Raw genomic sequence first — 22,560 nt, forward strand, 5'->3', positions numbered from 1 at the left:
TAATGCTAACAAACTAGTTAATTAATGGATTGTGAAAATTTTAGAGAGTAAGAAAATGTAAAGTATAAAAAAATAAAATGAACCGAATGTATTGAACATTGTGTCCATCAAATCTTAACTTTTTCGTATTTCTCCAAATTTTACTACTCTTTTGAGAAAAACTATCTCCTCCCAAATATACCTTAAAATCACCAAAAAATTTACAAAACACCCCAAAACATTGATTTGTGTTTTGAGCATAGGGTTTTTGTATTGCTTGAAACGCGAACGAGATATTTCCATTAAACCGATTTTAAGGGGCGTGAAAACGGCTTTCTGGTTACTTGAATCCTATGTCAAAGTTAATGTGGTTGAGCCTTCGGTTACCAATTTTCATTTTATTAAACCTGGTTAGCATGTTTTGTTGGTGTGGATAGGGCTTTAAGTTTACACGAAACTTAATGATATATAACCTATCTCAAACTAAAATAAAAGTCTGTCAGCTTCCTCGTTTTCCACACATACTTAACATATGGTTTGCCACAATTTACAATGCGGTACTGTTCAAATAGTTTTGATAAAAATTCGTCTAAAGTTGTTTTCTTTATCAAGCATTTGCCTTATACAGTATTGTTGTATCAAAGAGTGGTAGTAGTGATCCGTGAAAGATTAAGTTGCTGGAACTGAAATGATGGAAACCTGTACAAGCTACCAAAAAATGGAGATATCAGTAATGGTTGATGGTAATCCCCCCGGCTTGTCCCAATTATACAACTGTTAATCCGGCATGGCAGTTTATTTATTTCAAAGTAGATTTTTTGGTACAACAATCGCAACCCCGCCCTTACGGTCTCCATCCCTGATTATCGCTCCTGATAAAATTCAACTTCCACTAAAAAAACAAACGGAAAAACTATAACCTCTCGCCATTCAACTTCCCAACGCACTTAAGTTATAGAATTTGCTCGAAAAATTGTTTCCCTCGAATAAGTGGCTTCATGAGAGGAAACATTCTTATACTGGTGCGCCCCCTCGAACAAGGAAGTGACACTCCATCGACGCACTTGAACTCTAAGGCGACGCTTTCAGAACGGATGAATAAGTAAAAACAGGAAAATGACATGCTTTGTCTTAAACCAGCTTGAACGGGACTAACATATTGACATAACCGAGACGGTTTTTTGTTTTGTTATTTTTTACCGTATTAAAAAAAAAAGCGGCCATCGTTGACCTGGAGTATAAAGCTTTTCGGAAGAAAGGGGAAAGGGAGGGAAAAGGAAAGAGAAGCCTTTCTTAAGAAGGCCTGATTTGTTTTTTAAAGAATATTTTTCACCCTCTCTTGTATTTTTATTGAATTATTTGTATACAATACAGCCAGCCACATAACTTACACTACGGATACTTACACAACTAGAATACAAAGAACTTTTACCTTTCGTTAAATTGCTTTTCAACAGGGCTAGTATACATACAAGAGAGAGAAATTATAACTAATAAGCAAGACGTAAATAAAAAATGAAAAAGGAAAATAAAATAGGGATGGCACATCCCTCGAGACATTTACATAGGCATTGATATAGAGGGTGAAAAAAATTTTCATGGGTGTGATTACAACGATCACATCTCGGAGATGTTCTCAGCTTCATTTTGTAAAGTTTGCTATTAGTTGGTAGAATGTTATGTACCACCTTATATTGAAAACATCTAAGTTTGTTTTCTATTGTGACCTTGAAGGGTAACTCATAAATAGCTTTAAATGTGAGATTTTTTTTGGCTAGTATCCTTTCAACATTCGGAGGTTCAAGCATTCTCAGCACAAACATTTTGCGCGCAATTTTGGCTGTGACGTTCGCGGAAGTGAGGTTGTGTTCACCACTGTTATTGAGAGGTTCTGAATTAAGAATTGATTTCTTCCATAGATTAGGGAATCGCAGAGAGGAGACCATTATAAGTTAGAAAGTCCACTGCCAAACCATATTTTCGTTGAAAATCGGATCTCGATAGAAAGTTTTCGCTTTCGTTTAGACGATGGCAAATTTTAGTAACCACTTTTCTGTACCATGACGCGTAAAACACAGGTTTCCCGTCTATTATTACGAAGCGGTTGTTCCAAATAGTTTCATGTTGATATTCCATAATCGTGGAAGGGTCCTTAGAGTGCAATTCCTGTCAAACAGTCAGTATGTCTCTGTAAAACCTTAGCACATGTGAGGTCAAATTTAAATCGTGTGTGTCGAAATAACATTCAAAGATAAATCGACCGCCATATTGAGATATAATAGAGGGGAATATGCACACCATTTACTTGCGTCAGTTTCATGTAAAAGACCCAAGCTGCTTTAAGCGATTTATCCAATATGGTGAAATGAACCATAGTGGTGGAGTCATAGGCGAAGGCGACACCTAGCGGAAATACGTATTTTTCTGGCCATGCAATGTGGAATGGGGCGTGTTTGCCTAAGTTGCATTTTAGGCTTCAAAGCCACATTCCTTCCGTTTTCGAGATATTTATTTTCAGCCCTGAGCAGATTCCGAAATCATGCAAGAGATTGAATAGAATAACTGATACTAAGGTTAGGGTTTCGTTTGATTAACAAATGTTTCTCAACAGGGTTTAATGATCGCCTCCCGAATCAGAAAAATAATAAACCCCATGGCCCCTCTTCAATTATCGCAAACGCAGGAAGCAACAGTGGGCAATGCGGAATCTTCAGACGTCTTCCGGTGAGGTGAAGTCTTTGAACGTTGAAAACATTTTGGTAATTTTCAAGAGTGTTGGATTGAACTACGGAACTGTTTAAAGACATCGAAGACTTTATTACCGTCAGTTTAGACCTTGGGCGATAAACGAGAGGGCTTCTTGATCTGCTATTTTTTCTTACCGTAATTAGATAGAAAAAAGAGTGGTCATCGTTGGCCTGGAGTATAAAGCTTTTCGGGTGAACAGGGGGAAGTGGGGGAGGGAAAGGGAAAGAGAAGGAAACACAGAAGTCAAAATGGCATCCTGGTTACGTTCACCATCCCTGATTATGGCTCCTGATTTTATTTAGGCGACAGATAGTTTTGAAGAAATTAATTATGATCTTCTACATTCATCAGTAAGGTTGTGAAAAAAATATCGGTTTGTGTGAATAGAAGTGTGGTTATGTTTCAAAGCTTGGTGAATAAATACTAGATGTATTTTTCAGTCAACGAACAGGCATATAGTTTGTAGGGCGTTTGAGCTAGCTTTGTGAAAGAAGGTGAACATATAGGACATAAAAAATGCTGTCAGAAATTGAAAACCAGTGCATAATTAACTGCTTTTGCAAGGGCCATTGCGATGAGACAGCAAGACAGCAAATCCCTTTTTCCTAACTCGCATTCATGTATTTTTTAGAAACGAGATTAATTTAATTTTAACCCACCGTCTGAAACTTTATTTATACATGTACAAGACATGAGTTAATATACCAACTATTTATCATCGATTTGTTTTCATTTTTCTTTTCAAGCTACACTTTATCTTTGTCAAACAGTTAATATTTTAATGCTGCTTTGATAAATTGAGGCGAAATTGTAAGCCTGTGACCAAGCCTAATTCCATTAAGGGAATCGTTTATCAAGAGAAACGAAAATGGAGCCTGATTACATTTATTTAATGGTTAGTCGGAGGTACTTCTGTCAAGAGTTAAAAAGGTCAATTTTACCACACATCCTTGACAATGGCGCCAAGATGTCGCCGAAACGTAGGACTTTTCTTTCGTTAGTTTTTGCCTGTATATGTTTATCTAAATAATTGTTGATTGGAATCCTGATTGTTAGGGCCATTAATATTTTAGGCAAAATCCCATCTTCTCTTTAATACGTTGACCTCTCTCAGTTGATGAAAAAGCCATAAAAATGAACTCGGTTTTCAGGGACTCTGATTGGTTTCAGAAAATAGGGATATCTTATGTAGTCGAAACCTTAACTTCCATCTTTAACTCAGGAGTGACCAAGTTAAGGATTCCCCCAAACGACATACGTCAGTTTCAAAAAGAGACCTTTACGCTCAAACATTGGAATTTCTCCCCAAATAAAATCCTTCGACGGTTGGAAATAGAACTTCATTAACTTTCAAACGATATGGATTTGAGCATTGAGTATACGTATGTTCCTACGGAAGACAAAAATTAAATTCGCTTTTTGACTTTATAATGAGTATGAAGTGACACGAACAAGAAGATAAATGGTTTACTCTTGACGATGAAGCCCACGTGATTCTCGATGATTCGTTAGGCTTTAAAAATCCTCGAGGGATCTTTATAAACAAGGAGACACAGCGAGTGAAACCATAGTTTAACAGCAAGTAAACTGAGTTGACGGTGAAATGAAGATTACAGCGTTGGTTTTAATATCCGCTTTGTTGCTGTTCAGCACCTTTGTTGAAAACAGCGAGGGGTTTGGTGGAACATTGCCCCCAGGGGGGAAAAGGGAACTGCAGAGAAAGGTTTGTACCTCTGGGATAAATAGACAAAAATGAAACAAAAAGAGGACAAAAATGAATGAATTGCATTGGAATTGCATTGAAAATTCAGTTTGTTTCTGTGTTGATGCGTTTGCTGAAAAAGAAAAGTCATCAATTAATACTTCAAAACTCTGCATAATGAGTGTTATGATCTCTTGTTTTAAGGGTATTGAAAATAGTACCCAAAAAATGAGTGAATTCAAGTTTTATTGCGAGTTTACATGAACGGGTGATTTTCAGTAAGGTCGGGGTCGTTAGCGGAGTCGTATGATCGCCTACGGCCGAGTGAAAACCAAACAACGGAGTCATTAGCGGAATTGTAAGCTCGACGGAAGTGTTCCATTTTCTTGTGATGGTGCTTATGATTCCGTCTCAACTGTATATATTTTCAATTTAAATATTATTTTTACTAACCATTTTGCACTTGCACCAGTGATTTTTAACCACGTTTTTTTGCAATTTTCAATATTTTTAAAAAAGTTCAGTCATGGGACCTCTCCTATAGGGATAACCTCGCGGTCCTCCTTTTCTACGTTTCTGCCGAACACGACTGCCACTTCGTCGGCAGTAGAAACCAGCTTCAAAGCTAACGACATACCAGCCGATTGAAAATCGCCAGGCTTGTTTTATTACGCGACAGGTGCGCAGCTGCCGCAATGAAGATTTAAATTTTGTCGATCGCCGTATAAAATCGCTGTCAAATATGGCGTGTCAGATACCTGCAATTAAATTCACCGTCATTTGTCATTTGTAGTTAGCCTGCGAGATAGCTCCTGGGGGGAGTCAGGGTGGGGGGAGGTGGGCATTCCGATAGCTTGCTGGTAAGTTATCGTCTAGCGTCCCCGCTCCTGCAAGTTTTACGCGCACGTGGTCAACCAATTAAACCAATCAGCTTATAGCTGAAGTATTACCTAACGATTGACTGTCAACTAAGGAATCGAAATGCAGTATGAGAGGGTTCACATTCAACTGTCGTAGAACTTTTACTTATAATAGTTTTATCTTCTTTCCTTATTATAGTTTGAAAGAACAGCCAGAGACATTTGTGCTGCAGCAAGAACTTTGGATTGTGAAAGAATAGAACTAGACGAATGAATCTTGGATGGAAATACGAAGATAAAAAACAAAGAGCCATATTCTGGCAGTTTGGACGTTAATGAAATCATGATGATGCTAAATGCTAGCAAACAAGTTAATTAATGAATTGTGAAAATATTAGGGAGTAAGAAAATGTAAAGTATAAAAAAATAAAATGAACGGAATGTGTTGAATATTGTGCCCGGTTTTTACGGCTAATTTGAAACCTCGCTAAGTTTTGGCCAAGTTAGGTGCGGTCTTACCTGCTATCTGCAAAAAACAAAAACAACAACAACAACAACAAAAACAACCCCCCCCAAAAATCGAAAATTTAAGGTTGTTCCAAACCTCCTCCCTAAATGTTCTTTTTAAACTTTGCAGAACGTTTTATCTAAACAACCTGGTTACAGTTCTAAATGGGGGTCACTGAGCTCGTTTCTGAGTTACAAGCACTCAAAGATAAAATTAGCGGCGTTTTCAACAGGTTAAAGGGTTGCTATGGTAACCTATTATGTTGAGAATGACCACAATTTGTTCGCCAATGTTTAAGCATTTGCTTAAATGTCTGTTATCTATATATACAGCTATTTCAATTAACGTTGTCGGTTCAAAGCATAAAGCTAAAAGACAAGACCGAAAGTTTACGTGGGATTTTTATGAATAAATTTATCAAAATCGGTCATGCCTGGAGAAAACAATAGGTTGTAATTAGCAGTACAATGACCTGCACGTGCAGGGATGATTTTGATGAAATTATTCATAAAAAATAATCCCACAAAACATTGCGGTCTTGTCTTTTAGCTTTATTTTGATCCGACAACGTTAATTGAAATAGCTGTATACAAAAGCTTTATTGAAAACAAAAGGCCGTTCTAATATTAATTTACAACATTAAATTAAACAAAACATCGCAAATCATATTTCACATCATGGATAAGACTTATGCCCCGTTCACACCAAGGCTTAAACACGTTTAAAAGCTGTTTAGTTAAACACAGTTTAAAATTGTTTCTTTTATAAAAGCTGCTTTCGGATTTTTGTCGACTACAGATTTAGCACGAATAAAAGGAGCAAGGATAAAAGAAAGAAAATTATTTTTGGAACACCAACAGACAGTTACCCCCAACCCAAGCGCACACCAGGTTGGTAGGGGACTGTTTGGGTGTCCATATATCAATTTTTAACTTCAAATTCTAATTTTTAAACTACATCAAATCTTAACTATTTCTTATTTCTCCAAATTTTACTACTCTTTTGAGAAAAACTATCTCCTCCCAAATATACCTTTTGCCGAAAAGCTTACTGCTTCTTGTGACGGCTGTTAGCTTACTGCTTTCAAGAAGTATTACACGTATTTAAGACTTGAGATCATTCGATTATTAGCTGTTGATTTCCATGGTCATCGAAAGGACAATAAAGCTGTAAACACGTTCTTATCTGTTTTCAAACTCTTTCTTTTTTTTTGAGTTCGCTTGATAAATGATTTCCTCAACATCAAACTAGCACTTTAACATCAAAATAAGCTAATAATTCACAAAATGCTTCCGGCAGAACTTTAATAATGAACTGAAGAGGTGAAACAAAACTACTAGAGAAAAAACTGACAAGTTTTCATGCGTGTCCGCAGCATCATAACTTTCCATAACCGTTTAGACTTTCTCCAACAACAAAAAACTGAACTTTAGACATTTTTCGGGTACTATTTAAACCAAATAGAAGAAAGATCCTCGCAGTTACTACGCAACTTAAGCAGTTGCAAAAAGAAAGCCTGAAAAAAATTCAGGCTTGAACGGAATTCGAACCCATGACCTCTGCGATGCCGGTGCAGTGCTCTACTGACTGAGCTATCACGCCAACTGGGAACTGGTCATATTGTGAGTTCGTATATACCCGCAAAGGATGAGATTAAATTAATATAAATATATGAAACATATATTTTGAACTGAAGATGAAAGATCAAAAAGAAGAAAGATCCTCGCAGTTACTATGCAACTTGTTAAGCAGTTGCGAACAGATCGTGTATCGGCGTGGGTTTATGACGTGAGGGTAGCGCAATTTTTTGTAAAAGTAGATTTTTTGGTACAACACTCGCAACCCCACGTTTACGTTCTCCATCCCTGATTATGGCTCTGATTAAGGTTCCTGATAAAATTCAACTTCAGCTAAAAAAACAAACAGAAAAACCATAACCTCTCGCCATTCGACTTCCTATGGCACTTAAGTTATAGAATTTACTCGAAAAATTGTCTCCCTCGAATAAGTGGCTACATGAGAGCAAACATACTTATACTGGTGCGCCCCCTCGAACAAGGAAGTGACACTCCATCGACGCAGTTGGGCTCTAAGGCGACGCTTTTAGAACGGATGAATAAGTAAAAACAGGAAAATGACATGCTTTGTTTTAAACCAGCTTGAACGGGATTAACATATTGACATAACCGAGACGGTTGTTTGTTTTGTTATTTTTTACCGTATTAAAAAAGGGCCATCGTTGACCTGGAGGATAAAGCTTTTCGGGAGAAAGGTGGAAGGGAGGGAAAAGGAAAGAGAAACCTTTCTTAAGAAGGCCTGATTTGTTTTTTAATAATATTTTTCATCCTCTCTTGTATGTTTGTTGAATTATTTGTATACAATACAGCAGCCACATAACTTACACTACGGATACTTACACAACTAGAATACAAAGAACTTTTACCTTTCTTTAACTTGTTTTTCAATTGGGCTAGTATACATACAAGAGAAAGAAATTATAACTAATAAGCAAGACATAAATAAAAAATGAAAAAGGAAAATAAAATAGCAAGTAGCACATCCCTCGAGACATAAGTTTTCAAAACTGGAGGAGGCTTTGTTTAACCACGAATGAAAGATGTGATATTTTATAATGATGACATAATGATTGAGAGCTAGACAAATATTTAATTCAGGCTTATAACCATATAGAATATCCGTAGCGTTTAAGGTGACATTTTCCCATCTCTTTTTGTTCCACCAACTGATTACCATAAGCCAAAAAATTTGAGTACTGGGGCATTCATATAGAAGGTGAAGTAAATTTTCATGGGGGTGATTACAACGATCACAGCTCGGAGATGTTCTCAGCTTCATTTCGTAAAGTTTGCTATTAGTTGGTAGAATGTTATGTACCACCTTATATTGAAAACATCTAAGTTTGTTTTCCATTGTGACTTTGAAGGATAACTCATAAATAGCTTTAAATGTGAGATTTTGTTCGGCTAGTATCCTGTCTACGTTCGGAGGTTTAAGCATTTTCAGCACAAAATATTTTTTCATAGGTTAGGGATCGCAGAGAGAAGACCATTATAAGTTAAAAAGTCCACTGCCAAACCACTTTTCAGTACCATGACGCGTAAAACACAGGTTTCCCGTCTATTCCTACGAAACGGTTGTTCCAAATAGTTTCATGTTGATATTCCATAATCGTGCAAGGGTCCTTAGAGTGCAATTTCTGCCAAACAGTCAGTATATTTCTGTAAAACCTTAGCATATGTGTGGTCAAATTTAAATCGTTGTGTCAGAATTAGATTCAAAGATAAATCGACCCCCATATTGAGATACAATAGAGGGGAATACGGAACACCATTTACTACCGTCAGTTTCATGTAAACTTTTGACCCAAGCTGCTTTAAGCGATTTATCCAATATGGTGAAATGAACCATATTAAGGCCGCCTTTACCCACAGGAAGTATTTTTGTTTTGTTTGTGCTTGAAATTCCAGATAAATTTGAAGCAAATATCGTTAACTTTTTCAGCAAAGTGCGGAGGCACTTTAAAAAAAGACGTATTATAAATCAACTTAGAAATTGCAAAGGGTCTTAACAATACAAATTCTTCCTATGAGAGTTACGTTCCTAGTTGTCCATTGACTTAAAACGTTCTTTAGCGTCACAAGCTTCTCTTCAAAATCGATTTCGTAACTAGTGGTGGAGTCATGGGCGAAGCAGATTCCGAAATTATGCAAGAGCTTGAATAGAAGACCTGATACTAAGGTTAGGTTTTCGTTTGATTAACAAATGTTTCTTAACAGGGTTTAATGATCGCCTCCCGAATAAGAAAAATAATAAACCCCCAAGGCGCCTCTTCAATTATTGCAAACGCATTAGGCAACGATGGACAGGGGAAGTCTTTGAATGTTGAAAGCATTTTAGTGACATTCAGCAGTGTTGGATTGAACTACGGAACTGTTTAAAGACCTCGAGGACTTAATTATCCTCAGTTTAGACCTTGGGCGATAAACGAGACGGCTATTTGAACTCTTATTTTTTTTTTACCGTAATTAGATAAAAAAAAAAAGATTGGTCATCGTTGGCCTGGAGTATAAAGCTTTTCGGGTAAACGGGGGAAGTGGGGGAGGGGAAGGGAAAGGGAAGGAAGCCCAGAAGTCAAAATGGCATCCTGGTTACGTTCTCCATCCCTGATTATAGCTCCTAATTTTATTTATGCAACAGGTAGTTTTGAAGAAATTAATCATAATCTTCTACATTCATCAGTAAGGTTGTGAAAAAAAATATCGGTTTGTGTGAAAAGAGGTAAGGTTATGTTTCAAACGCCTGGTGGATAAATACTATAGTAGATATATTTTTTTCAGTCAATGACACAGGCATATAGTTTGTAGGGCTTTTGAGCAAGCTTTGTAACAGAAGAAGTTGAACATATGGGACATAAAAAATGCAGTCAGAAAGTGAAAACCAGTAAATAATTAACTGCGTTTGCAAGGGCCCCGCGACAAGACAGGAAGACAGGAAATCCCTTTTTCCTGACCCGGATCCATGCATTTTTAAGAAACGAGATTAATTTAATTTTAACCCACCGTCTGAAACTTTATTTATGCAAGTACAAGTCATGAGTTAATATACCAACTATTTATCATCGATTTTTTTCAATTTTTCTTTTGGAGCTACACTTTATCTTTGTCAAACAGTTAATATTTTAATGCTGCTTTGACAAATTGAGGCGAAATTGTAAACCTGTGACCAGGCCTAATTCCATTAAGGGAATCGTTTATCAAGAGAAACGAAAATGGAGGCTGATTACATTTATTTAATGGTTTGTGAGGTATTTCTGTCAAGAGTTAAAAAGATCAATTCCACCACACATCTTGAGAGTTCGGGCCATTAATGTTTTAGGAAAAATCCCATCTGCTCTTTAATACGTTGACCTCTCTCAGTTGATGAAAAAGCCATAAAAATGAACTCGGTTTTCAAGTACTCTGATTGGTTACAGGAAATAGGGATATCTTATGTAGTCGAAACCTTAACTTCCATCTTTAACTCAGAAGTGACCAAGTTAAGGATTCCCCCAAACGACATACGTTAGTTTCAAAAAGAGACCTCTACGCTCGAGCATTTGAATTTCTTCTTAAATCCTTAGACGGTTGGAAATAGAACTTCATTAACTTTCAAACGAGATGAGTTTGAGCATTGAGCATATTTATGTTCCTGCGGAAGACAAAAATTAAATTCGCTTTTATGACTTTATAATTAGTATGAAGTGACACGAATAAGTATATAAATGGCTTACTCTTGACGATGAAGCCCACGTGATTCTCGATGATTCGTTATCAAACACTTTAAAAAACCTCGAGGGATCTTTATAAACAAGGAGACACAGCGAATGAAACCATAGTTTAACAGCAAGTGAACTGAGTTGACGGTGAAATGAAGATTACAGCGTTGGTTTTAATATCGGCTTTGTTGCTGTTCAGCACCTTTGTTGAAAACAGCGAGGGGTTTGGTGGAACATTGCCCCCAGGGAGGAAAAGGGAACTGCAGAGAAAGGTTTGTACCTCTGGGATAAATAGACAAAATGAAACAAAAAGAGGACAAAAATGAAAGAACTGCATTGAAAATTCAGTTTGTTTCTGTGTTGATGCGTTTGCTGAAAAAGAAAAGTCATCAATTAATACTTCAAAACTCTGCATAATGAGTGTTATGATCTCTTGTTTTAAGGGTATTGAAAATAGTACCAAAAAATGAGTGAATTCAAGTTTTGTTGCAAGTTTACATCAAAGGGGGATTTTCAGTAACGACAGATTCGGAGTTGGACTTGTTAACCCGATAGCTTGTTGGCAAGTTATTGTCCAGTGTGCCTGCTCCTGGCATTTTACGCGCTCGTGGTCAACTAATTATAATTGAACCAAACATCTTATAGCTGAAGAGTTACCAAATGATTGACTGTCAACTAAGGAATCGAAATGCAGTATGCGAGAGTTCACGTTTAACTTTCGTAGTTCTTTTACTCATAATAGTTTTATCTTCTTTCCTTATTATAGTTTGAAAGAACAGCCAGACAAATTTGTGCTGCAGCAAGAACTTTGGATCGTGAAAGAATAGACTGACTAGACGAATGAATCTTGGATGGCCATACGAAGATAAAAAACATATAGCAATATTCCGGCAGTTGGGATACTAATGAAATCGTGATGATGCTAAATGCTAGCAAAGTAGTTAATTAATGAATTTTTAAAATTTTAGGGCGTAAGAAAATGTAAAGTAAAAAAAAATAAAATGAACCGAATGTGTTGAACATTGTGTATAGTATTTTACAGCTAATTTGAAAGCTCGCTAAGTTTTGGCTTTACTGAGTAATAGGCGCGGTCTTACCTGCGGTCTTACAACTCCTTGTGTACCGAAATCGTCAACTCGTCCTCCTCTATCTCCTTTTAGAAAGCACTTGAAACGTTTTTCTATAATAACTACAAGTAGTTTTCATTTTCTTGTAGCTTTTCTTCTCGTAATATATCCTTCCGTTTGACATTGTAATTGTATCCGTCGTCGTGTTCTTATTTCCTTTTTTGATTTCATCTTGTAAAATAATAACTGAGGAGACCTAATTAATATAAGCTTCATAGTTTCCTTTAGGTCTCCTCGCCATTGTTACATTTTTTTTCTATTTTTCTTTTTTTACATTGTATTTGTGGTGTGGCAAAATAAACTTCATTCACTTGCTTGTTGCCAAAAAAACAATTTAAGGTGGTTCCAAACCTCCTCCCTAAATTCTTTTTTTTTTTAACTTTGCAGGACGTTGTATCTAAACAAGCTGATTACAGTTCTAAATGGGGGTCACTGAGCTCGTTTTTAAGTTACAACCACTCGCAGATGAAATTAGCGGTGTTTTCAACAGGTTAAACTGTTGCTATGGTAACCTGTTATGTTGAGAATGGCCACAATTTGTTCGCCAATGTTTAGGCATTTGTTTGATATTTTTTTGTATATATACAAAAGCTTTATTGAAAAGAAAAGACCGTTCTAACAATAATTTACAACATTTAACAAAAAAAATATCGCAAATCATATTTCACATCATCGATAAGACTAATCCCCCGTTCACACCAAGGCTTAAACATCTTTAAAAGCTGTTTAGTCAAACACAGTTTAAAAAATTGTTTCCGTTTATAAAAGCTGCTTTAGGATTTTTGTCGACTACAGATTTAGTACGAATGAAAGGATAAGTTAAGGTTTACTTGAATCCTATGTCAAAGCTAATGGTTCAGCTTTCTGTTACCAATTTTCACTTTGTTAAACCTAGTTTAATTCAACATGTTTATGTTGGTGCGGATGGGGCTTTGAGTTTATACGAAACTTGAAATATAACCTATCTAAAACTTAAAAAAAGATATCAGTAATGTTTGATTATAATCGCACCCCCCTTCCCCGGCTGGTCCCAATTAAAGAACTGTTACGCTGTAATCCATGGCAGTTTATTTATAACATCGAAAAATATAAACTAACTTTTTTTTTTCTACAATACCACTCCATCTTTCGAACTTAGAGGTTTTGTCAGGTATATTTCACTTTTCTCGCCACTGTTTAGCCCTAAAGCATTTTACCATTATAGGCCGAAATACTTTTTATACATCAACGCCAGTACCAAAAATAAGTTTCAGTTTGGTGAATTTATACATCGTGATAACCAGGCGAACAGGATAGATATATACAAAAAAGTGGGATTTCTTACAAAACATTTAGTTCTGTTCGCCCTGTCATGTATTATTATTTCCGTTTTACAAAGTAACGTAGCGCTAAGGATAATACACTTGTAAAACAATTTTAAGTATTTTATTATAACATTTAATTGTCTTCCATAAGTTAGTGTCTAATTACTCTGGCCGTGAGGCGCCGAGTTAAGTTCTGGGTCGCGTTCTTTTTTATTTGTATCATAATTTTTTTCGTGTCACGATTGTCCAAAGACTTCATATATGACCAAACGACGTGTCAAATGTCAGAGGGCGGATGCGTGACCTAAAAGCAGAATTTGCTTCAAATATTACGAACGAAGTTCACCGGAAGAAAAAAACTGAAAAAGACAGCAAGTCAAGGTATATTTGAGTGACTGAAACGAAAATCGTGTAGTTTTCCTCCCCTAATATCCACCCTGTGTTGTCTTTGCCGGATTCTCATCAATAACATTACAGGAAAAGTAAAACGAAATTAACTTAAATGAGAAGTCAACAAATCAAGAACTTTCGAAACCTTAATGTGGTATTTCTCAATACTATCCTCAAACAAAAAGCTAATCTATTTAGGAGAGTGAGGTTGTCTTTCGCCATGGCATCTCACCGTGCGGATCAAGTTGAAAAGATGCAATAAGGACGTTCACCATGAATGGAACGAAAAAAGAATTTTTTTCAGGTTAACTCTTTAAAATACAATTGCAGTCTTGGTATAGCATGCAGGTTGCTTCCCTCTCAGAGGCAGTCGAGAGAGATAGGTAGTTCTGGCACGAGGAAACTCCTCTTTCGTGTCTAGTAGGCAATCCGCACTAACGTCTATTGCTCGCTCGAAAGTAATGGAATCTACTTTCAGAGAATTAAGGCTCTTAACGTAGCTTAATGGTCAAATTTATCAAAGGCAATTCCACCTAAATTGAGGACGCGTTAGCACCTGGAAAAGGTTGAAATTTTTTGGGATCTTATTTTCTAGAGCGCGCACTGCATGGTGTCAAAGGACAAGGGTCACGACTGGTATGTTCGGTCTAAGAGATGGTCTTTTCAATCTCGCACGGGCGTCGCTGTTTAAGCGTGACGTCATCATTGTTAAATCTTCCTAGTGTGCTCCAGAGTACCACACGAACGGGCTTTGACAAGGTCAGTGAGAGCATCTTTATAGGAGGCTTTCTTTCTCCGGTCTGTTATAAAGCTCTTCAGTTCGAACTTCTCGCAAAGCATTTGCAACCAACCCATTTTCACGTTTCTCAAGGGATTGTCACTGACCAATGCACAGATGTTTTATTGGTAAGATAACAGTGGGGTGGTCCAGGTTTTTCGGCAAGAATCGCTTCTCTTTCGTTGTCAAACTTGAACTCCCCTTTTGCAGCGTGAATGCCATCGACAGTTATAATCAATAGGCCTCATCACGGTTGTCGACGCCATTTTGACGAGTAGGCAAACAGGCTTGAAATAACAGTGTTTGTATGGAAATCCGATGTCAAATAATTTTCATAAAACATCTCTTCTGAAAAATTCATGAATTGAAAACTTTTGGCATTCGGAAAAAGATTTTAAGAAAAAAATTGGAGGGATGTAGCTGCGTTAGAAAGCGTCCAGTCGTGTTTTGAACTTTCCATACATTTCCCTGTATTTTTTTTACCGCGAACTATTCTTAGTAGCAGTTCAGGGCTGGTTCGTTTTACAGACAAATGTATGGAAAGTTCAAAACACGACTGGACGCTTTCTGGCACAGCTACATCCCTCCAATTTTTTTCTAAAATCCTTTTCCTGGTGCTTAAAGTTCCAATTCATGAATTTTTCAAAAGCGATGTTTTATGAAAGTAGTTTGACATCTGATTTACATACAAACACTGTTATTTCAAGCCTATTTGCCTACTCGTCAAAATGGCGTCGAAAACCGTGATGAGGCCTATTGGTGACAAACCTTGGTCCCAAGTTCACAAAAACAAGACGTGATCTGTTGCAGTGTCAGAAATTCTGATGGTTTGAAAAGGCGTTTATCATCAATAGAGGATAGAGGGTAGAGGATCTGTCCTCTGGAACAACATCCCTGTCGAGGCAAGAGTTTGTAATTTCATCCCGTTATATTAATTAGGCCAGCTAACAGGAAGACCATTTTTTCAATGTACATGTAAATGATTGTAATACCATGTTTAGATAAAGATGATGATGATGATGATGATGATGATGATGATGATGAAGTCCAAGGCTTGTCTCGGGATCGAGATCGGCTGGCCAAGATTAAACTGTAGCCTCTTTGTTTTTCATTAAAACGGTAAGCCTGAGTGTTCGGCTCTACAGTGCTTGCAAATAGCTAAAAGGTATTGGCAATTTAGTGAAAACAAGTTTCAGGGAAAACTGTATTATTTAAAGCTCATCAGATTATAGTACGAAATAATCCTTCTTGTTTACTACTCTCCAAAGAAGGCGAACGAAAGACATCTAAATCAGTACAGCCAGTGATTTTCATCCAGAAAAGACGCTTTCGAAATGACGATAGGGTGACCAGGTAAAGGGTTTTAGAGACCTAGGGCAAGAAACAGCATTACATTGTATCACACAGATATAATGTATTCGTTTGTGCTTAATATCAATATTATGTGTGTTTTTATTTTTCAATGATGACGATCAAAAACAGAGGAAGAGGAAGAAAAGAATCTTTCTCGCCTTTTCATTTGCGATTCGCGCTCCATCTGTGCGCGTTCGAATCCCTTTTCTAGTGCTATAGCACATCTTAGTACGCCACTTATCCAAAGGAAAAGTATCCTAATATACGCGTGTAATGTGTGGTATTTTTCTTTCCTGTCCTCTATAAATGACAAATTGTGTAGTATACAGGAAACATGTCTCACTGCATTTCGCTCATAACCTGTGTAAAAAAGTCTAGTGATTATTCAAATTGTAGTGGTCTTTATATGGCATTGGTTGAAGATATAACTTTTTTTTTTATTATTTTTTTAACAATTTTTATTTGCATACATGACATGATATTTACAAAACTGAGAACTATTAACATTACTTACAATACACAGAGTACTAACCACAATGACTATAGCTACATTGTTAACAATACTAACTATACTTACAAAACTAAACGTGCTTACAATGTTCACACTAGTTACAGGAATAACGCTATGTCTTTTAGTGAACACTTTTTCTCATTTTTACTAACAAAACGTTACTTTACATCAAATACAATTTTTACAAATTTTACAGTGATTCCGTACAAAATGATCAAGCTAGAAAGCAACTGCTAAAGATTCTTACTAAATTAAAAGAAAAAATATATATTTATATAAAGCAATTTTTAAGGAAGAAGAAGTGCCCATCTTAGTCTAAAATTTGACAAACACTTATTAGCGACAGCAATCTGTTGTAGAGTCTGAATTTATCGGAAAGTCGTAAAAGGAAGCTCTGGAAACTCAGTACACCCCCGCCTTTGCTTGTACAGAAGATATGGTATTTTGCTATGAGTATTGAGTAGTTAAAAGCCTGCCAATATGAAGATTTTTCGAAAAAGCCGTAAAGTATATTACTTTGATTTAAAGAAAGCTTAACATGGGTCTTTTGTAGCCACCAGTCTTAAAATGTATTCCAGAAGGAGTGCACTTCGGTGCAGAGGACGAACAAGTGGTATAAGGTTTGTCTCTCATTTTTGCACAGAGGACAGATGTCACTTTCGGCTATTCCATCGCGGTGTAAGCTAAATTGGGTGGGTAGTATGTTATGTATAATTTTATACCTTTGACATTTAACGACAGGCATTTTAAATCAAGGGAATTAAAATCAACGATTTTTTCTGAAGGTGCGAGCAACAGGCGCGGGTGACGGAGAACGCAAAGCTTCCAAAGGTAATTTTTTGCGAGCAGTTTTTTCGGTAACTAGAGATTCAATTAAGCAATCGCATAAATAGGGAAACGATGAAAACACGAGTAGCAAGAATCTTATCGTATTATAAAGTACAAAACAAACATGAACATAAATAACACAGCAACTTACATACAGACCAAGCCACACAAACATATCAAACTACAATGAAACCTTGATCGGTGTCCGTGAATAGCCAAAGCGGGTTCCAGGTTAAAATCTGGGCAGAAGCAACCATAAATTTCTGTTGATGGAAATTAAGGGGCGGTGGGACGAAAATCGTGTGGAATGTTGGTTACATTGAAAGCTTGTTTGTTGATGTAGAGGGTTCGGTTGATAACTTTAGCGTCACATCCTTGTTCTTTTGCAACATACATGGCTTGAATCAAAGTTTTTCTCTCTTCTTGGATCGCTCTTGCATAATCTTTCGTGATATAAGCATCTTTGTAGTGTCGGGAATGCTTTAGACGGTTTTTCACGGCAAAAACCGCTTCTCTGTCTTCCCTCACGACGAACCTTGCAATGATGGCGCGAGGGCGCGGCGAACTGTTGTTATCACTGTTTCGCGACGGTGGTTTTCCGACACGATGCACAGCATGAAATCTTATGTCTTGTGGGTCTATCTTTAGCTCATTTTCGATTATATTGTAGACTATATCAGAGCAATTTTCGTCAGCCTCTTGGCGGATGTTCATGAAGCTTAAGTTTTCGAGATCTCCTTGTGTAATCTTCTAGGGCAACGAGACTTTCTTGTGTTCTTTGTTGTGACGTTTTCAGTAGCGCAGTTTCAGCTTGTGATTTAGCAAGCTCCTCTTTTAATAACTTGATTTCCCGTGACTGGCGGTCGAGCATTTCTTGATGTGTCCTTTTTTAATCTTTGAGAGTCTTGAAGTCTTCCTGGACATCTTCCATCGTGGCTAACGCATTCTCGAGGGATTTTTCGATCTCTTTGATTGTACATTTGACACGTTCCATTTCTTGCATGAGTTCGCATCTTAAGGTTGATACTTCAGTGTGCAGATTGTTAAAATTATCCTCCATTCTGCTTTCTTTAGCGCTAAGTTTGTCTAAGATGACTTTTAAGGGCAGAGGTGAATCTGTATCGACTTCGTTGTCTATCTCACCGCGATTTCGCTTCGGTGTAGGTTGAGAGTTCGAACTTGAGCTTGATGAGCATTCTGCTCGTTTCGACATTCAGACACACGGTTAAGCTTTCATAAATAAGTCTCGTAAACTTCAAACTGCTGCCTAAGGTCCTCTGGATTTGTAAGAAGAACCCATGTAGGTTTTCCCGGCTAAGACATTACAGAGCGGGATAAACGTGTCTAGCAGCCATCTTACCCGCACCGCTGACCTCCTTGAAGATATAACTTAATTACGAGTTCCAATCGGATTAAGGGTGCGTTTTTTTATTTACAATTCTGGAATGAGAATGGCCAGAATGTAAAATGCGCGCGTTTTTCTATTCCGCATTCCTATTTCGGAATGGACAGAATGCCATTCCATCCATTCTGCTCCCAGGGGCAGAATGAACAGAATGTTGCGAATGAAAGTCCAAGATGATGGACGGCGATCTTTTGTACCTTCAGGTGCGAGTGAACGTGAACGCATTTAAGCGTAACACATTGCAAATCTTGCACCTCTTTTGAACTGGATCTGCACGGTGAGGTGCCATGGCGAAAGACAAACTCACTCTCCTAAATAGATTAGCTTTTTGTTTGAGGATAGTATTGAGAAATAACACATCGAGGTTTCGAAAGTTCTTGATTTGTTGACTTTTCATTTAACATGATTTAAGTTAATTTCGGTTTCACCTTTCCTGTAATGTTATTGACGAGAATCCGGCACAGACAACACAGGGTGGATCTTGGGGGAGGAAAACTACACGATTTTCGTTTCAGTCCATCAAATATACCTTGACTTGCCTCAATTTTTTCTTTTTGTAATTTCAACAAGATGCCCCTAATGGCATTTTCGCGGGATGCTTAATGTGGCCTCATTTATTCCCATTGTTTGCTTCGCAGGTTTTTAAAACTATCTAATAAAACTGGCTGGTGGAACTTAGTTTGAGTCACAAAGATAGCGTGATTTCCGTATTCCCTTGTGTTACGCTACTTATTTATACCGGAAATTGCGACAACAGACATAGCCTCACTCACGTTTTCTATCCTGGTTATGTAATTTCAATAAAAGTGTTGCGTTTTTAAAAGCATTAATTCGACAAAGTGATGTGATGTGTGTTTTAGCTTATCAATGACCTGTCCTCCTAGCATTGTGGTTCCACAACTGTCAAACAAAGCATGATTCCTTTGCCAGAAACTCTCCAATTTTCACCGTTGTAACTGTCGAGTGCTTCTTAGGAGTTATTTTTTCGATTTACAGCTTCAAAAGGGTTAATTTTCTTTTTGAGAATGGCATAGTGGAGTCTAAAATATGTAAACAATATGGCCGCCACAAGGAGGGAACAGAATTTAATCAAAGTTGAATGAATAAGTTAAATGATGATTTGACGTCACACGGGTAGGGATGAGGCGTGTCCTCTCCCTCGTGATATACCCGCCAATAATAGATTTTGATTGAGCCGTTTTTGTTGACAATCAGAACAATAGATCCCTTCTAGGAGAAAGCAGAGTTTAATGAATAAATTAATGTCCAGATTTGAAGCTGCCTTCTCAAACTCATTAAAAATTCATCAAAAGAAAACAAAGAAAATCACTACCGTGACCGTGGCTTGGATATGTGATCCTAATTACCATAAAATTTGCCAACTTTAGCCTTGAATTTCTCCAAGAATTGTTGATCATTTGAGAAGCCATATCAAACACTCGAAAGTGTGTTTCATCAGACACCCAAACACCTCGAAGCCGTTTAAAAAAAACTCGGCTACGCCTCGTTTTTTCAACCTACTTCTCAGTGTTTGGATATCTGATGAAACACGTTTTATTGTGTTTGATATATTACATGAAGAAAAAAAAGATAGCGAGCCCAATTTTAGACACGGTCTGCCCTCAGGGCATTCCGCTTAAAAATTATTTTCAGACTGTCATTATTCTTTGCTTTTCGCGCGCTTGTGTATCACATTTCACTTTTCACGCAATGGAAATTATTTGCGTCGTACAAAACTTTGAATCTCTAATATGCGGAATTTCAGAGAATTTTCAGTCTTGCCTTGGGGATGTGATATCACCAGATATAATGTATGTAACGCTTGCAGACAAGTAACAGTATTTCTTTATATCTAGTTTTCAGTCGTGTTATCCGGTTGTGGTTGAATCTGAATCAAGTAGTCAGTGCTGACAACGTTGCACTATTTCTTCCAGGATTTCTTCAGTATTCTCGACAAACACACAGAAAAACTAAGCTTGATTGGCAAGTAAAGTTATACAGATGGGCATCAAGAAGACTTTTTTGTTTCTACTTTCAGGTGGTAAATGTATACAAAGGTAAAAGAACGGACGCATTTCATCCATGTGGCAAGTCGAGAAACGCTAATGTTTACGTTTACATCGGTGCGCGATTTTTTCAGTTTTTTCTTGCGATGAACTTCGTTCGTAATATTTGAAGCAAATTCTGCCTTTAGGTCACGTATCCGCCCTCTGACATTTGACACGTCGTTTGGTCATATATGAAGTCTTTGGACAATCGCGACACGAAAAAAAAATATTACAAATAAAATAGACCAGCAAATTCTGCTTTAAGGTCACGTAAAAAGGGAGGATTTACACTTTCTAGCTTAAAAATACTGGTAGTTTTGGAGTGTAGCATGATATGAGAGACAGGGTTTTAATTTCACTGATTTCAAGTTTTTTTTCCCTTGGAAGGCTCTTTCATCTCGCTTGAACGTCTCAATATAAACTCGAAAATTTCGCCTGAAGAGAATGATTTGATAACTTAATGCTAATATGGGGCGCACTCAAGTTTAAAGCTAGTTATCTACGTGTATAAAAGCAGGAGATGAATCCAGAGATCTTGGCTTTTATCTGAAAGCTTCCGTGAACTGTACATATGACGTGTGCATACGAACACGAGTAACATGAAGAACTAAAATGGCGAATTGTGTCAAAGTGCATTCCACGCTTCTCGACCTAGCGCGCTCACTTTCCACAGGCCGAACTAAACATTTTAACATGATAAATAAGAAAAATTGCCCGTTCAAAACAGTTCGTTTATTACCAGTATCTTCGTACAACCCCGATGATATGGTCATCTGCAATATGGCCAAAATCACTCTATCTAAGAAATAGCAAACATTGTATTCTTTACGTGGGCAACTTCAAATGAAAGAATGTTTAGGTCGAGATAAAATATAGTTTAGAAACAAGCACAAGGGATAGAAAAACGATTGTGAAAACATCAACTTGAGAAAACGTTTCCTTATCTTGAACAAGAGTTTTGAAAACTGTACTAATTTGCATAATTTCAATCGGGCCATCGGCCATGTTTAGGCCGATTTCGAACTTTCCCAATTTTTGCCAAAATAAAAATTCGCTGGAACTTTTGAATATTATTTTTGGAAAAAATTCACCAAAACGGTCTTTTGCGGGAAATAAAAAGAAACTCGAATTTTCGCTTCTGTCGCCGGATTCTTGAAAGTTACTGACAACGCTTCTTAAGACATAGCATGTTATTTTCCTGTTTGTACTTATCCATCCTTCCTAAAAGCGTCACCTTAGAGTTCAAGGTCGTCGATGGAGTGTCACTTCTTGTTCGAGGGGGCATGCCATTATAAGTGTGTTTGCTTCGCATGTAGCCACTTATTCGACGGAGACAATTTTTCAAGTAAATTTTATAACTGCTTTTAAGCTGATTATGGCTCCTGGTTTTATTTACGGGACTGATAGTTTTTATGAAATTACTCAAAATAAAACAAATATTTTTATAACATAGCGCGCGTGCTTCCCTATCTAATTGCTGTTGGCGTCATCATGGTACATTTCTCAACATGCGCACGGCCGCGCGTCCATAAAATGACGTGTGCAAATCAGACAAACTCGGGTTTCCTTCGCTTAGTTTTTACAAAGTTTCCCCAGAAATGGAAGAAAATAGTGAAGAACTACCCGACTTTTCTCTTGGAATTGAGTTTTCTCCAACTGTACCGTGTACAACGTAAACATCGGGATGAATGGAAACCCTAGCTCCTGCCTTAAGTTGACTTAAACATTCTCTGGACTTGGAAAC

At 37.2% G+C, this 22,560-nt stretch overlaps 1 long non-coding RNA gene across 1 annotated transcript; it reads left to right on the forward strand.

Annotated features, from left to right (window-relative positions):
• The first annotated feature begins 4,312 nt into the window (after positions 1-4,312).
• On the forward strand, positions 4,313-5,646 carry LOC146470671 (uncharacterized). Its single transcript, XR_014866980.1, has 2 exons — positions 4,313-4,450; positions 5,489-5,646. It is a non-coding gene; the product is annotated as an uncharacterized LOC146470671 (long non-coding RNA).
• Positions 5,647-22,560: the final 16,914 nt, after the last annotated feature.

Source organism: Pavona decussata, unplaced genomic scaffold (genome assembly GCF_977016875.1).
Source record: "Pavona decussata unplaced genomic scaffold, jaPavDecu1.1 SCAFFOLD_112, whole genome shotgun sequence".
In the NCBI taxonomy this organism is placed as follows: domain Eukaryota; kingdom Metazoa; phylum Cnidaria; class Anthozoa; order Scleractinia; family Agariciidae; genus Pavona; species Pavona decussata.